The sequence below is a fragment of the Physcomitrium patens genome, chromosome 20, assembly GCF_059467195.1.
Source record: "Physcomitrium patens ecotype Gransden chromosome 20, ASM5946719v1, whole genome shotgun sequence".
NCBI classification, from domain to species: Eukaryota; Viridiplantae; Streptophyta; class Bryopsida; order Funariales; family Funariaceae; genus Physcomitrium; species Physcomitrium patens.
The window spans coordinates 16,109,846-16,127,401 of record NC_143429.1 but is presented as its reverse complement, the minus strand read 5'-3'; positions in this window follow the sequence as shown (position 1 = coordinate 16,127,401).

Sequence of the window (17,556 nt, the reverse complement as noted above, 5' to 3'; positions counted from 1 at the left end):
CTAAAATAATTGGATTAAAAGGAGATCTAATGATATTAAATATTATAAAGCTACTATGACCATTAGTTACTATTTTTATAGGAAGGGTTTCATGAGTAACATCTCTTGAAGACAACGGATGACCATCTATGACTTCTACATGAACAAGTTTAGTTTTCTTTATTAAAAATATGCTATGTCTTTTAACAAATTTTTTATCCAAGAAACATGTTGAGGCTCCTGAATCTAGTAAGGTAGAGGCTTTGAGATATTTAGATCCTAGAATAACATTTATCGTAAAATATGGAGAGGGTTCTGAGGAGAGGATAAGACCTTAATTAGGCGTTGCATAAGGTTCTAGCCGCATGGTCCCTATTGTAGCTGGACAAATTTGTTTTCCGACATGCTATCTTTTTTGATCGCCGTACTCCTCATTTTATGATTGCATCGCTTCTTTGGATAATGTTGAGCAGTAAACTTAAGTTCTCCATAATATAAGCATAATCCTTCTTGACGACGATAAGTCTTTTCTTACTCAATAAGAGGTTTGAAACGTATTGCATCAATTTGCATATCCTCTACTTTCGAATGTATGTGATGAAGAGATATTGATATTGCTATTGAATTATAGTTACGTTGAGGTCTACTTGTATAGTTCTCAAATAGGAATTCAAAAAGATGATTGTCACACTTCACAACAAAGTCAATTGCTTGACTCAATGTTTGAGGATCAAGTAAGTTGAGCATTAATTTTTTTACCTCATATTATAATCCATAGAAAAATTGGCTAATAAGTGCAGCATCATCCCACTTGATATCAGTTACAAGTTGTCAAAATTATGAATCATACATCGTTACTGATCAATTTTTTTGTCGTAAAATATGGATCTTATTAGTTGCAACACGAATTACATCATGTTTTCCATACATGGATCGAAACTCCGCCAAAAAAGCTTCTAGATTATCCAATATTAGATCTCCTCATTCAAGAAAAGATGAAAACCATAATAATGTTGAACTTGAAAGAAGTGTACCAATGAATCTAACTTGTAATCCTGAAGTTGGATAGCTTTAAGATTGAAGTTCAATCATAAGTTGTACTTGATTGATAAATCCTCTAAACTTTGATCTCGTGCCATCAAACTTCTCGGGTAGGGCAATTCTTGGTTCTCTAACACTGGAAGGGCGTTCCACCATAGGATGAGAGACATAATTTGGTGCACATATTGAAGTAGCTCCAATCATTTCTATATCTTCACTTCTTACTAATCTTGTTGCTCCTTGTGGTGGTAAATTGAATTGATGCATTGCAAGCATTAATTTCCTCAATTATTCTTGCATTTGTGCCATTACTTTCTTTATTTCAGCAAGTTCTGCCATGATAACACTTAGAAAAAAGAAGATGTCTAATATTGCTCAAGACAAATAGAAGAGAGGACTTGAAAACAAAGAAAATACTAAAGACAATATCAGCTTTGAAGAGGGTAATCTGCAACTTCTAATATGCTTATATCTTATTAAGAAAGAGGGGTAATCCACTCTTAATCAAGATTAAACAAAGCTCTGATATTGTAAGTGTACTCTTGTCAATCTGTGAAGGACAAGAACATAATAAAGACAAATAAATACGTGAGACTTCTTTCAAAGAAATATGAAAAAATAGAAATAACTTGATATGTATATTAAAAAAGAAATTAGGATGGCTATTGCCAAAAGACAAGAAAATTAGAGACCCTTGAAACTAGATTGGAAGCAAGAAAGGAGTTGACAAGAGTGAAGAGGGCTTCATTCTTGTCTCTATATACTATGTAACTAGGGGCAACGTGGCAACGTTCTATAGGACCTCCAATATATGTTGACTTTGTAGGACACATGCCTTGACTTATAAGGCAAGTTTTTCTATGTGTAAGCTACATAGTTAGCTTGGTCTTCAAGCTAACAACATGTGTGGCACATGGCCAACTTGTTGACCACGTTTCTAATCCAAAAAGTCAATTAAAGATACCTATAAAGTCAAAGAAGTATCTATGAAGCTTCTAAGAAGCTTCCATATCAAATACTATAGAATTAACTTACTTTTACTTACTTTTATTTACTTCGATCTATTTATACATGTAATTATTGGCTTACATATGTATGTCCGTAACAACTAAAGAGCTACATTAGAGCATTCTATAGGTTATTTAATACATGTCTAATTTAGAAGGTATGTATTTAACTTGCAAGACAAGTTTTCAATATATGTGCCATATGGCCAAGTTATTGGCCAAGTTTTTAACCTATCAATTACCTACAAATACTTATAAAATCAAATCTGCATCTATAAAGCTTCTAAGAAGTTTTTTCATAAGATATTATTAAATTTATCTATTTATTTACTTCTACATAATTCACTTTATCTTAATTATTATTTATATTGACATGTATGTCTATGAAAAATTGATATTAATATTAGTAGTAATAATTTTTTAAATTAAGATAAAATAATTTTTTATGTCTAAAATTTCTTTGATTTGAGAAGAAGTTGAATGCTTAAAAAAAATGTAATTATAATATATAGTTATAATTAAAAATAAAAATACATATTTCAAATATTAACATTGTATTAAAGAATCACATCTATGTATTTTCACTTTGTAGCAAATATTGACATATTTGTTGTCAAATTATGATATTAATTGCATATATTATTCTTTAATAAAATACATACTTTGGTAAAACTTCATAATATGATTTTAGAACTAGAAATGTGTTGAAGTTAGAACTAAAAGTGTATTGTAAGTTAGATCTAGAAATGCTTATAAAAAAGTAGAATAAAATAAAATGAAATCGTTTTGAATTAACAACCAAAAATAATTGTACATGTTGAGAAATCCAATAATTCACCTTTTTAATTTTATAAAATTTAATAATAAGTGTAAAATCTCTTATCATATTTTATTTGAAAATAGTACTAATAGAGCCAAATTATGATGTAAGAGTTTTTTTTTTATTATTTGAATATAAAAATAATATTAAGTATTAATTATTATTATATTTTTTAAAATATACATAAAAATTGGAAGTGCTTTAAATCTTATATTTTATATTTTATATATTTTAATTTCGAATTTAGGTAAAATTTTAGGTATTAATTGTCATGATAATTAAAAAAAATGAGTGTAAAAATTAAAATTTCTTTGAATCTTAAAAATTAACTTGTTTTTTTGTTTATTTATTTTATTTCATTTTTATTTATTTATAATTATTTGTGCCATATATGTTGTAAAATGATCCATTATTTGCTTGCCTTACCAATAAGAAGAAATCATAGGTTACTTGGTTGTTGTACTTACATCCTTGGCTTTCAACATTGCTCACTATTAATAATAGTTTAGATCCGTCAACATCTTATTTGTCTTTTTAAAGTAAAAATATGTTCTTTTTTATTTATTAAAAATCAAATTACAAAAAAATTGATATCAATTATTAATAACATCAAAAAATAAACATGAAAAACTATTAGAGGCTTTTTAGAAGCCTTTCAAAAAAATGATAAAATACAAACTTAAGCACAAAGAACTTTCAATGTGACCAATACAAAAAATCAAAGGTTTTGTTTTTTAAAAAATAGAAAAATTCTAAGAGAATAAACCAGCATAACAAGATAAATTGATTTACAAGGCACCAAATAATGTACAATAAAGCTTCTTACATTATTTATAAAAGATTCTAACAACCATCAATCATAAAGGATTTCTAATATGATTATCATAAAAAACCATAGGTTATATATTTTTTTAAATTACAGATTTTCAAGAAATTGATTGAAGACAGCAAGTGTATTTAATTGTGTGTTGTACCTTGAGCTTGTGGATTGCAAAGTTTCAAAATTTGAATTATATATAGAATTAAAAAAATAATAAATTTCCTTAAATAATAGTTAAATTCTTTAGAAAAGTTACAATCTGTCTTAATAAAACTTTGAGTCACAACTTTTAAAACCAATTGTATAATATCTAGCAAAATTATCAAAATATAATTAATTAAAAATCATACTTGAATTTTGAGATTGGTGATTTTTTCACAAATAAAGTTTTTACAAAGTAGTTTTTTTAATCTATTATAAAAAAATATCCAAATAAGTTATTTATAGTAACTTAATAAAATAGATAGTAATAGATTTTATACATTAAATTTTTTTGAGGTTCAATAAACCAAAATGGTTATTTTTGATGTTCAAATGAATAACAAACCAACTTTGTAGGTTTAATAACATGTATAGTGTTATTCTTGTTGATTCTAGAATGTATAGAAAAGACTAGTTGATTGCTTGATACCAATCAAGTGTTTCAACTTATGACAAAATATTATATATATATATATATATATATATATATATAAGAAAATGCTTATTGTATTTAATTTGCAGTTTTTTTTTTTTTTTTTTTTTTTTTTTTGCTTTTATTCAATATAAAGCCAAAAAAATTATAGTTTTTGGTACCTTCACATCTACTTAGATATAAAAAAATCTTTATATGATTGTATACATAAATTACTACTAAGTTAAATTCTCTTCACTTATAATTAAACTCTTTAATTTTGAAACTTAAAAAACCAATGATATGAAATTATATGTGGCTTGTAGGCATCTACATATTAAAATGTACCATAAACAAAAATAAATAAAAACTTAGAAAAAGTTAATTGATAACTTAATAGACAATCTGATAATTTATCATAATTTTTACATAATAGAATAAGTGATATATATATATATATATATATATATATATTTATATATATTTAATTTTTTTGTATAAAAATTAAAATTTTATTAGATTAATACCAATATCAACTTCATCAATTTTGTTGATAGCTATAGATATGTCATTAACAACTCATACTTTAGTACTTGATGACAAGATAGATTACACACCTATAAAAGATAAGATTTTGAACTTCAATTATATAGTAACAATCTAAAATTAAGATTTTAAATTTTTTTTAAAATAAAATTAAAAAAAATTTTAATTAAACCTAGATAAAATAATATAGTACAATTTTTTTGAATTTTAATAATATCAAAGTGATTCTTTTATTAAAATATTTTTACTAAAGAGATTTGCATTGCTATTGCAATTTAGAAGAAATACAACCAACATATATTAATAACCTAGAATAGAATGAGACTATTTCTAAAATACAAAAAATTGTAATGTAGAAGTTAAACGTTGAACCTTAAGTTATTATTCAATAACCTTATAGAATAAAGAATACATATTATAAATTGTTGTGTATATTTAACTTGCTTGTGTGAAGCATCTATATATTATTCTTACATTCAACCATATTAAAGATAGGTCATCAATTCATAATAATATAATTTGAAGTCTCTTATAAAATTATTTAATTTAAAAGTAATTAAAGACATGTAATTTAATCTTTTAATTAACATTTGTTATAAAATTTAATTTAAATTAATAATTTAATGTAATAAATATATATTTAATGTCTTAATGATACACTTCAATTAACAATGTTTGCTCTAAAGCAAATGATTTACTTTGTTCTAAGCTAATTGAGTTTTATAGTGTAAAAAAATAGCTTTTTTACATGCAATGTATTACAAAATAAATATAATAAATTATTTTGTAAAGACCTAAATAAAAAAGAGCTTAAAATTTGTGATAATGTTTATATTAATTGTATAAAATATAATTATTTATACATCATATATTATAAGTTATTCACAATAAATGATTTAGAGGTTTAGTAGTTATAAGAGTATGTTAAACCTTAAAAAAAAATTAAGATTTTAAAAGGTTTAAATGATTTTCTCAAAACTAATTTGATTATTTTCTATTTTATTATGAAATTAATATTGATAGACCAATTTGCTAATTAATTGCATCAATTAATTAATTTTTTCGAAAATTTTATCTCAAAAAATAAAAATAATAGAGAATAATTATTTTATTTATACTTATTATTATTATTATTATTATTATTATTATTATATATAAAGATATATTTTTTCAAAACATGTAGATACTATCTTTATATAAAATGGTCTTTCACAATTGCAGATTTTAACAACAAAATAAAAAATTTGATTTCAAAATAGTCCAAAATCTATACATATTAAAAATTATATAAATATTAAAAAAAAATAATATTAAGATATTTATAATTTGTATAATTGGTTTTAACTATCAATGTATAAAGTATCAATTTTATTTTATTACAAAACTTGAGATATAAGATTACAATTATTTTTTAACTTCAAAATGCTATTTCTACTTTAAAATAGTAGATTTTAAAATTAGAATATAATTCAAAAATTTGATAAATTTATTAGATTTTAAAAAATAATATAATTATTAAATAAGAAAAAATTATTTATAAATATAATAGAAAAATATAAAAAAAATATAAAAAACCAAAAAAGATAGAAGTAGAAAGATTTATCTTAGTAATAAAATACAATAAGAAGAAAAAGCTTAATATAATACAAATTTAATCAAAATACATAATACATGTTAGAAGACAAAGTTTAAATTTTATTACATAATATATGTTAGAAGAAAAAATATGAAAAAATACCAATATATATTTAAAAAAAAAAAAAAAAAAAACACACACACACATTAAAACCAACAAAGTGAAAGCCATTGATTGTAAATCAACAAAGAGGTTCTTGTAACAATGTTCTTTTGAATACATGTAAAATTATGTATTAATATCATAAACATGAATATACTAATAATAAAAAGATAACTTAGATAGAAGTAAGTAGATGTAATTTTTTTAATAATATCTCATAAAAAAGCCTTTTAAAAGTTCTTTAGATACAAATTTGACTTCTCAAGTGTTTATAAGTGAATGATAGATTAAAAATTTAATATCATATTGTATATGTTACACATTTTGACCACTTGTTTTACAAATTGGCAATATGTTACATATATTGGCTACTTGATGTATAAGTTGGTCATGTGGCATTATCAAGGACATGAACTAGAAGATAATACATAAATCAATGAAATCCATGTAAAAAAAAAGTGAAAAAATAAAAATAAAAAAGTATGTATATTAGAAGAAATTGGAATGGCTTATATCTAAAAGACAAGAAAACTTCAAATTCTTGAAATTAGACTAGAAGTAAGAAAGGAGTTGACAAAAGTGAAGAGGGCTTTACTCTTGTCTTTATATATACTATCTAACTAGGAGCTATGTGGCAATGTTCTATATGACCTCTAATATGGGTTGACTTTGTAAGACACATGCTTTGACTTACAAGATAAATTTTTTTACATGTGGGCCACATAGCCAACTTGTTAACCATGTTTTTAATCCAAAAAGTCAATTATAGACACATATAAAGTCAAAACATCATTTATGAAGCTTTTAAAAAGCTTCTATAGAAGATATTATAGAATTAACTTATTTTTATCTATTTCTACTTACTTCTACTTATTTATACAAGTAATTATTGGCTTACATATATCTGTCTACGACATTACCTCCTTTTTTAGAAATGAATTCTTCGAAGAGCGATCATCATATGTTAAGAAAATCTATGATATGACAAATTGTATTCATTATATACTCAGATCTTTGTTTTCTTCAAAGATGGTTGATAGGGCCTATCAACTATGAATAGTGTCGCATATCAGGGTGAGAAGACCACCTTCTTATTTGTTCATTGTTGAGGCCTTCATAACTTCCTTCAAATAAAATATTTGGAATACCATTAGGAGTTGTTCCTACATCTAATAAAATTACCAAACATTGGGAGTTTCTTCTAAGGTCGTGATATCAAACACATTGTATCTTGCCATCTATATGAGAAAAAACATGTCGTTCTTGAAGATCTTCATCTCGATTGAGTCATCTTGAAGGTTGTGACAATCATAATGTCTCATCTCGTAAATCAGCAAATGAAGGCTCTTCAGTCGAATTTGCCGGTTGTTGGTTCTCTATCTCTTTAGCGTCACAAATACAAAGAAGCTATAAACAAGGATTAAAAGTAAAATTTTATCTTGCTTAGATCTTGTTTCTTTTATAGGAAAGGTCTTCATCTTGATTTTGATGGATGTTGTCAATGAAAAGCCTCTACCTCCATGAGCTCTTAATTATACTCTAAAATTTAAATTTTTATTATTTTCTTATTTTATGATAATTGAGCATGTTAGATTAGGATTTATATAAATGGAATTTAGTTTTATAGAATTTTTAGGATTACAACCCTTGATAGTATAAATTATAGCATAATTCCTTGAATTAGGTTAATTAAGACTAAAGTGATAAAAGTTAAAAAATTAGAATAGCAACTTAATTAGTTTAATAATTTAGAGGTTGTTAGTCATTACTATGAGGATTGATTAAAAGCCTATGAGTACACCTATAATCATTCACATGATTTAGGACTTGGAATTATAATTCTCTAAAAGATTTAGTGAAGTTAGCAATGATAATTTTGAATTTTTTTCCAAATTCAACAAATTCAAGCAGCATGGTGGTTCTTCTAATTAATAGGAATCTTTTTAATGCAATGGTGGCACCAGATTTACCCCGCGGAGTGAAGAAAACAAGATCAGCACCCTCTCCTTCAAAATACAAATGAAGCAATGAAATTCTCATTTTGAAGAATTTTACAAAAAATTGCAAAGATCCTTGTTAGTAAAAACTTCCATGAAAATTATAATTGAGCATGGATTGAGGCATGTGAATAGTTGATCTTAGCTTAAAAAGGTGTTTTGAACACAATGGTGAAGTTAGATTTATCAAAAAATTCTTTCTTGACCACTTACAAGAGCCATCAACCTTAGTAATGAGATTGGCTTATGGATAAATGAAGGCTGTAGATCTAGATAAGGGATCTTAAAAATCAAGGGTGGAGATGTAGCCACCCTTCTATGAGCCTCTACTCAATTGTATAAGAGAGGCTTAGTTTTCCAAGCCCTCTCTCTCTCCTCTTTTGGATGAAAGGCAAAGCCATTCCAAAATTTGGCCAAAATCTTAATCTTAATTTTGTTTAGACTTAAAATCTCATTGTGAACCTTTTGATTGTATGTGTATGGATTTTGAATCTTGAAGGATGGTCATTAAGTTTTAAAAGATGTTTCATTGAGGTAGATAGCTCCCTCGGCCTTTCCAAATATCTCAAGGATTTTAAGGGCCTTGGTTTTTCCTCAATCAATCACTTATTTTTTTTTTTTTGATGTAAAATTCCAAACTATTGTAGTTTTTGTTGTTAGCTTTCCGACAAGATAAAACTCGCTTGATTTGGACTAAAAAAGAGTTTTTGGTGAATTTTTGAGTGTGAAGGAGTCGACTACCTTAGCAATTTGGATCAATCAAGTTCGGAAAGGCATTTCTCAGTGCCTGATAATTGGCTTCATTTGAAATTTTGGAAGCATCAATCCTTATAAGTTAAGCTCTGAAGGGCATAATTTTTTTTGGATTTAAACATAATCTGAATTTTTAGTGAATTTCTAAGTGAAGAGGGTTGGTCGCCACAGTAGTTTAGATCACTCAACTTCAAGGGAGGAATCTTCACGATTGGATCATTAGATTACAATGAGATTTATTGGATTAGGAGCGCTTTTAAGTTAACCTTGCAATAAGCTAAGAATCATTCAAATCGAGGCTGATTACAAATTTTGGAAAATTTTGGACTAGAAGGGGGTCACTGCCTTCAATCCTTGCATGTTGTCAAGGTACCTTCACTTTCATCTATCTTATTTTATTTTTACTATTACCTTCATAGTGAATTATAATCTCTACATTTCACCTTTTGATTAATAAATTTTAAGTTTCAACTTTTAATCTTTAATATTTTCACTTTAACTTTTAACTTTAACTTTTAACTTTAACTTTTAAATTTACTTTTTACTTTTTACTTTTTAACTTAATCTTTTAATTTTAACTTTTTATTTTTAACTTTAATTTTTTAACTTAAATTTTTAATTTTAACTTTAACTTTTTTACTTAATTTTTAACTTTAACTTTTAATTCAAACTTAAGTTTTTATTCTTATTGTCAATTAATAATAACAACTTAGTTAATTATTTTTTTTACTATGTTTGTATAGTAAATTTCATTTAATATTTTAGTTTAATGTCGGTAAGCATTGCTTAGAAGGAGTTAATTTGAATTGAACTACAAACATCTACATTTAAATTAACTCAACAATTTTACAATTGGAAGTCCCTCCATTCCACCCCTTGAACTTATTGTGTGGCATCAATTTAATGAGTGGTGAATTTTGGACTCACAACTGTCTTTGATGCATTTGTAAGATTCTTTACTAACTCCCATGTGTATTTACTAATATCATATCCACGCCAATAGACAAGATATTCCAATTTATTTTGGCATCGCCTTGAATCTAGAACTTCTTCTACTTCAAACTCTTCATTATTGTCCATTTCTATAGGAGGACGTAGAGCTTGTCTTCTTCTTAGTATGCCCAGTGTCTTGTATGGTTCAAAAAGAGATACGTAGAATACTGGATAGATTTTCATTGACTCTGATAGGTGTAAATGATATGCAACTGGATTGATTTGTGTAGAAATAGGAAATGGTTCAAGCCTATAATAGTCCAACTTGTCACAAGGACGAGTAGTCTTGATATTGCAATGAAATAACGATACCTTGTTACCCATGTAGAATGGTAGTTGTTCCTTTCAATAGATATCCACATTGAACTTTTGTTGTTCTTAAGCTTCTTTTAACTATGCCTTCATTGTTATATGTAGCTTTGACAAATGATTTGCCAAATCTTTTGCCACAAGTTTATCAACTTTTAAAAAGTCAAAAGTATCAAGTCGTGGATGATAATCATAATTGACAAAGAAAGGTATTTATTTTATAGAAGAATGTATTATGTTATTATAAGCAAACTCTACTAATGGCAAAAGAATTGTCTAATCATTTTGTTGGTAGTTGATGGTACATCTTAAATACTACTCTAAAATTTGATTAACACGCTCTGTTTGTCCATCAGTTCGAGGATAGAATATCGAAGATAGTTTTATATCCACTTTTAGAATCTAGAAAAGAGTTCGTCAAAAACTTGATACAAATTGAATTTCCTTATCTGATATACTATTCTTGGATAATCCATGATAGTGATAAATATTGTCAAGAAAGCGTTTAGCTATTTCTTCACGTGTGATAGATTTTGTACATAGTATAAAATGTGCCATCTTGGTAAAACGATCTATTATGATGAATATAGAATCATAAGAACCTAAGATTAGAAGATCCATGATGGAATCTATAGAAACAGAAGACCATGGTTGTTCTAGAATGGATAATGGTTGAAGAAGTCCGTAAGGTCGATGATAGGGAGTTTTTGATCTTGAACAAATGTTGCATGATTAAACAAAGTCTTTCACACCCTTGTACATTTGTGGCCATCAAAAATCTCTAGATATAAGCTCTAAAGTCTTATTGTATCCAAAAAGTCCTGTTGCTTGAAAGTCATGATGTGCTTCAAGAACACGTAATTATACTTCTTCTTTTGGAACATATAATCGATCTTTGAAATAGAATAGGTTGTTTTTGAATTCAAACTTAGAAGTATCTTGGAACTTAGAAGAAGGATTCTTGATATTATGAATAAGAAGATCAGAAGACATACTTGATTGGATTTGTTTCACAAGAGTGGAATCAACAGTCAATGTTGATTTCATTACTAAAAGATGAAAATGCTCTAGTTTCAAGAGAATCGTTCTTTGTTGATCAAAAGATATATCTCCTTCTTTTGGTGTAATATAAGAATGTCTAGAAAGGATGTCTGACAAATCTTGTTGTTTTTTAGGTTGATATATGAACTTGAAATCAAATCTTGGTAAAGACATCTTCCAACAAGCTTGGCAACAATTCAAAATACATATTGACATGAAGTACTTGAGATTCTTATGGTTTGTATACACAATGACTAATTTGGAAGCACCTTCAAAATGATGATATCATTCTTAAAATGAATCCATAATTACAAGAAGCTCTTTGTCGTGGATTTCATAGTTAAGCTTAGCTGCTAAAATGTTTTTGGAATCAAAAGCTATTAGGTGAAGTTTATCATCTATTCCCATTTGTGATAATAAGGCACCTAAAGCAAAGTCTGATGTGTCTGTTTCCATAAAAAATGCCTTAGAAAAGTTGATATGATACAAGATTGGTGCAAAAATAAAAATTGACTTCAAAGTTTCAAAAGATGCTTTAGCTTCTCTACTCTACTAAAGTTTGTCTTTACAAGCCAAACGTATAAGTGAGGCTGCAACTCAAAAAAATCTTTGATAACGATCCGATAATAGTTGGCAAAGCTCAAAAAGTATTAGATATCTCTTACCATGTTTGAAATTTTCCAATCTATAATAATTTGAATTTTCTTAGGATCCATCACAAGTCCATCATTTGAAATGATGTATTCTAAGAAGTCAACTTGAATAGTATAGAATATACACTATTCTATCTTAGCATAGAGTCTTATATGAATTAATTTTTGTAACACATGTTGAACATGAAGTTTATGTTTATCTATGCTCTTAGAATAGATTAAGATGTTGTCCAAATAATAGACAATAAAATCGTCCAAAAACTCTCAAAAAACATCATTCATTGGATGTTGAAAAGTTGTCATTGTATTTGTAAGTCCAAAAAGTATGATGTTGTATTCAAAATGTCCATACCTAGTTTAAAATGCAATCTTCTATTCATCTCTTTCTTTAATATGTACTAGATTGTATGCTCTCTATAGATCTATTTTTTTGTAGATTTTAGCTTGATTCATTTGATTAAGAAGTGCGGATATCAAAAGTAGAAGCTATCTATTATTGATGGTAATCTTGTTGAATCCTCAATAATCAATACACATCCACAATGATCCATCTTTTTTCTTCACAAATAAGATTGGAGGTCTTTTTGGTGATTTGGAATGGCGTATAAAATTCTTGGCCAAATTCTCTTCAATATATTCCTTGAGTTCAGCTAATTTATTTTGTAATAAACTATAGATTGGTCCAAATGGTAGTTGTGCTCCTTCTTAAAGGTCAGTTGAGAAGTCATAGGAACGATGTTTTGGAAGAGTATCTACATTCTTCATCTCAAATACATCTTGAAATGCTTAATATTGGCTTCGAATGCCACTTGAAGTCTTTACATCATTAAAAATAAGTGGGACATAAATGACATAGGGTGATCTTTTTTTTGCAGTATGCAAAAAAGTTCTTATACCTATAAATATAATTTTTTTTTGTGCTAGACTTATGACTTTCTACTACATTAATATCAGTCTTAATTATATTTTTAGAGAAGTTAAGAGTACAAGAAATCCAATCTATGCAAAGATTATACTTTTTTCAACCATGATAAACTTAAAATGACTAGATTAGAGAGAGATCTAATTATATTAAAGATTATGTAACTATTATGATCATTTATTGCTACATCTTTAGGAAGAATTTTATGAGTAACATCTGCAAAAGACAACGGATGACCATCTATGACTTCTACATGAACATGTTTAGTTTTTTATACTAATGGTATTTTATGACTTTTAACAAATTCTACGTGTAAAAAATAAGCTAAGGCTCTTGAATCTATTAAGGCAAAGGCTTTATAATTATTAGGTCCTAAATGCACATCTATTATAAAACAAGAAGAGGGTTCTAAAGAGAGGATAGGACCTTTATTAGAAATTAAACAAGATTCCAACCACACAGTTCTTATTTTAGCTGGACAAATTTGTTTTCTGACACATTGTCTTCTTTGATAGTTGAACTCTTTATTTTGTGGTTTCGTCACTTCTTTGGATAATGTTGAGCAATGTGTTTAAGTTCTCTATAATATAAGCACAATCCTTCTTCATGGCAATGAGTTTTTTCTTGCTTGATAAGAGATTTAAAATATATTGCATCAATTTACATATCTTCTACTTTTGAATGTATGTGTTGAAGAGGTGTTGATATTGCCATCAAATTATAATAATGTTGAGGCCTATTTATGCGACTCTCAGATCAAAATTCAAAAAGTTGATTGTCACACTTTACAACAAAGTTAATTGCTTGACTCAATGTTTGAGGATCAGGTAGGTTGAGCATCAATTTCTTTACTTTATATTATAATCCATAAAAAAATTGGCTAATAAGTGTAGCATTATCTCACTTGATATCAATTGCAATTTGTCAAAATTATGAAATATATAATATTACAAATCAATTACCTTGTCGCAAAATATGGATCTTATTGGTTGTAACACAAGTTGCATCATATTCTCCATACATGGATCAAAACTTTACCAAAAATACTTCCAAATTATCCAATATTGAATCTCGTCATTCAAAAAAAGATGAAAACTATGATAGTACTAAACTTGAAAGAAGTGTATCAATAAATCTAACTTGTGATCTTGAAGTTGAATAGCTTTGAGGTTGAAGTTCAATCACAAGTTCTACTTAATTCATAAATCTTCAAAATTTGGATCTTGTACCATCAAACTTCTTAGGCAGGCAATTTTTTGTTCTCTAATACTTGAAAGATGTTCTACCATGGATAGAGGGACATGATTTAGTATAGAAGTTGAGACATCTCTAATTATCTCTATATCCTCACTTCATGCTATTCTTGTTCATCCTTGTGGTAGTAAGCTAAGTTGATGTATCGCAAGCATCAACTCTCTCAATTGCTCTTATATTTGTGCCATTGCACTCTTCATTTCAATAAGCTATGCCATAATAAAACTCAAAAAAATATCTAATACTACTCAAGACAAGAAGAAAAAAGGACTTGACATTAAAGAAAATACTAAGAACAATATTAGTTTAGAAAAGGATAATTGACAACTTCTAATATGTTTATTTCTTATTATGAAAAAAAGATAATCTACTCTTAATCAAGACAAGAAAAAGCTCTGATATTATAAGTGTATTCTTGTCAATCTATCAAGGACATGAACTAAAAGATGATACATAAACCAATGAAATCCATATCAAAGAAAAAATGACAAAATAGAAATAAGAAAGTATGTATATTTAAAAAAGTTGGAATGGCTAATATCTAAAAGACAAGAAAACTTCAGATTCTTGAAATTGGATTAGAAGCAAGAAAGTAGTTGACAAGAGTGAAGAGGGCTTCACTCTTGTCTCGATATATAATATCTAACTAAGAGCTACGTGGCAATGTTCTATAGGACCTCTAATATGTATTGACTTTATAGGACACATGCTTTGACTTATAAGGCAAGTTTTTTTATGTGTGGGCCATATAGTTAGCTTGGTCTTTAAGCTAACAATATGTGTGGCATATAGCTAACTTGTTGACCATGTTTTTAATCCAAAAAGTCAATTATTGACACCTATAAAGTCAAAACATCGTTTATGAAGCTTTTAAAAAGCATTTATAGAAGATATTATAGAATTAACTTACTTTTACCTACTTCTACTTACTTCTACCTATTTATACATATAATTATTGGCTTATATATGTTTGTCCATGACAGGCGTACATGTTAGAAACTTATTATATAAGTTAGATACGTGTTTCACAAATTGGATACGTATCATATGACTTATAGAATGTTATCATATGATTCTTTAATTATCTATATATATATATATATATATATATATATATATACATATATAAGAATAAGGTCTTTTCACTCTTTTCAATACTTTTTTTTGTTCTTACTTTAAAAAAGAACTTTTAATTTTTTTTATTTAAAAATATATATTTTGATTTTTATCTTATATCTGTTATTGATTTGTCTACTTTTTTTTCTTTAATTGTCACAAGAATTTTTTTACTTCTTTAGATTTTGGTAATAATTCATATGCTTGATAGTTTGACAAGAGCACTTATTTGTTATACTTATTTTGTTTTAGACGTGAATAGATTTTTTACTTCTTTTGTTGTATTTTATAGATTATAAATTATTTATTTTTAATTTTTTTTCTAACATTGATACTATTTTTCAAAGAAAATAGATTATTTGTCTTTGTAGAAATTTTTATGTGATATTATAAGTTATAGATTACCTTCTTCTTATTTGATTTGTGAATTTGTTAAAATTATCTATTATAGGGATAGAAAGAAAAATTGTGGATATTAAATTTAGTAGAAGTGAGAATAGATTTCTAACTATTGCAAATCTGTATAAGTTTTTCAATATTTTTAGAAGAGAGATTTTACGTATTATAAATCTTAACTATAAAAGTATTATTTTCATACCTATAGAAGAAGTTAATAATGAGGTTTAATTTCTATGCTAAGAAGTTGTGTAGTTAAGAGAAGCAAGTAGATTAATTATACAAATGAATTAAAAAAGTCTTACTACTAAAAATATAAAAGAAACAAATATTAGTATGTTGGAGAAGTTTGATGGAATAAGATAAAAATATTGAGAATTTGTACAACAAGTCAAGTTATATGTAAGTTTATATCTTTTTCAATATCTTGATGGATTTATTCAAATTGAATTTATAAGTATACTTCTATTTGATTTTTAAATTTTTTTTTAATTAAATTATTTTTTTTTAATTTTTTCATAATTCTTATATAATCTAAATTTATTTTTAAAATATTTACAACTATATTTAAAGAAATAAATTAAAAATAAAAATAAAAAATTCTATCTTTACAACAAGAGTCACAATCAACTACTATCAATGCTACAAAATTCTAAAACCTTTTTTGCAATGTAGATTAAAATGATAAAGCCCTTTTGAATTAATTTTGATATAGATTAAAATATAAAATCAAATATTTATAACTAATAGCATATTCATAAAGTAATTTATTGCTAAAGCTATTGCATATAATAATTGACATTTTGAAAGGCACCAACAACAAAGATTTAATTAGTGACAAGCAAATCAAGTCATGACAACAACTTTTGAGTTTTTAAAAAATTATTCATCAATATTGGAATTTGAGAAAATTGATTGAATACATATTAAATCTCTCATTGAACAAGAAAAAATTGAATATTGTAAAGAGACATTGTACTTCTATTGTAGAAAATCTAAATACAATGCTTAACATTGTTCAAAGAATCAATGCAATAATAAAATTAATAGCATGGCTATTAAAAAAGATAATATATTAGAAAACTTATTTTTCCAACTACAATAGAAATTATGAAATTAAAATCTTATATAACACCTATTAAAGGTCTTATTTTCTTTTCAAAATCCTTACATTATTTTCTAATAGATATTCATTTAATATCTAAAAATATATATTTTTTTAATAAATTTAAAATTTTTAATATTTTTTTTAAAAGAAAGATTTTAGTAAAAGACATAGATTATTCTTAATAAGAAAGTTTAAATCTATGTATGTAGAAATCATAGATGTCTTTTATCTTTTAAAGATGTTGCCTATAAAACCATTCTTATAGATATAACAAAAAATTATTATATTAGCTTGAAAATATTTATTATCATAAAATTTTATTCAAAAATATTTATTAAAGACTTATTATTGCTAGAAAAATGTAATCCTTGAATAGACTAGATTTCTTGTCATCTCAATTTTTCTATAGCATGATCAAGATTTTTGCTAATCACATAAAAAGTTACAAGT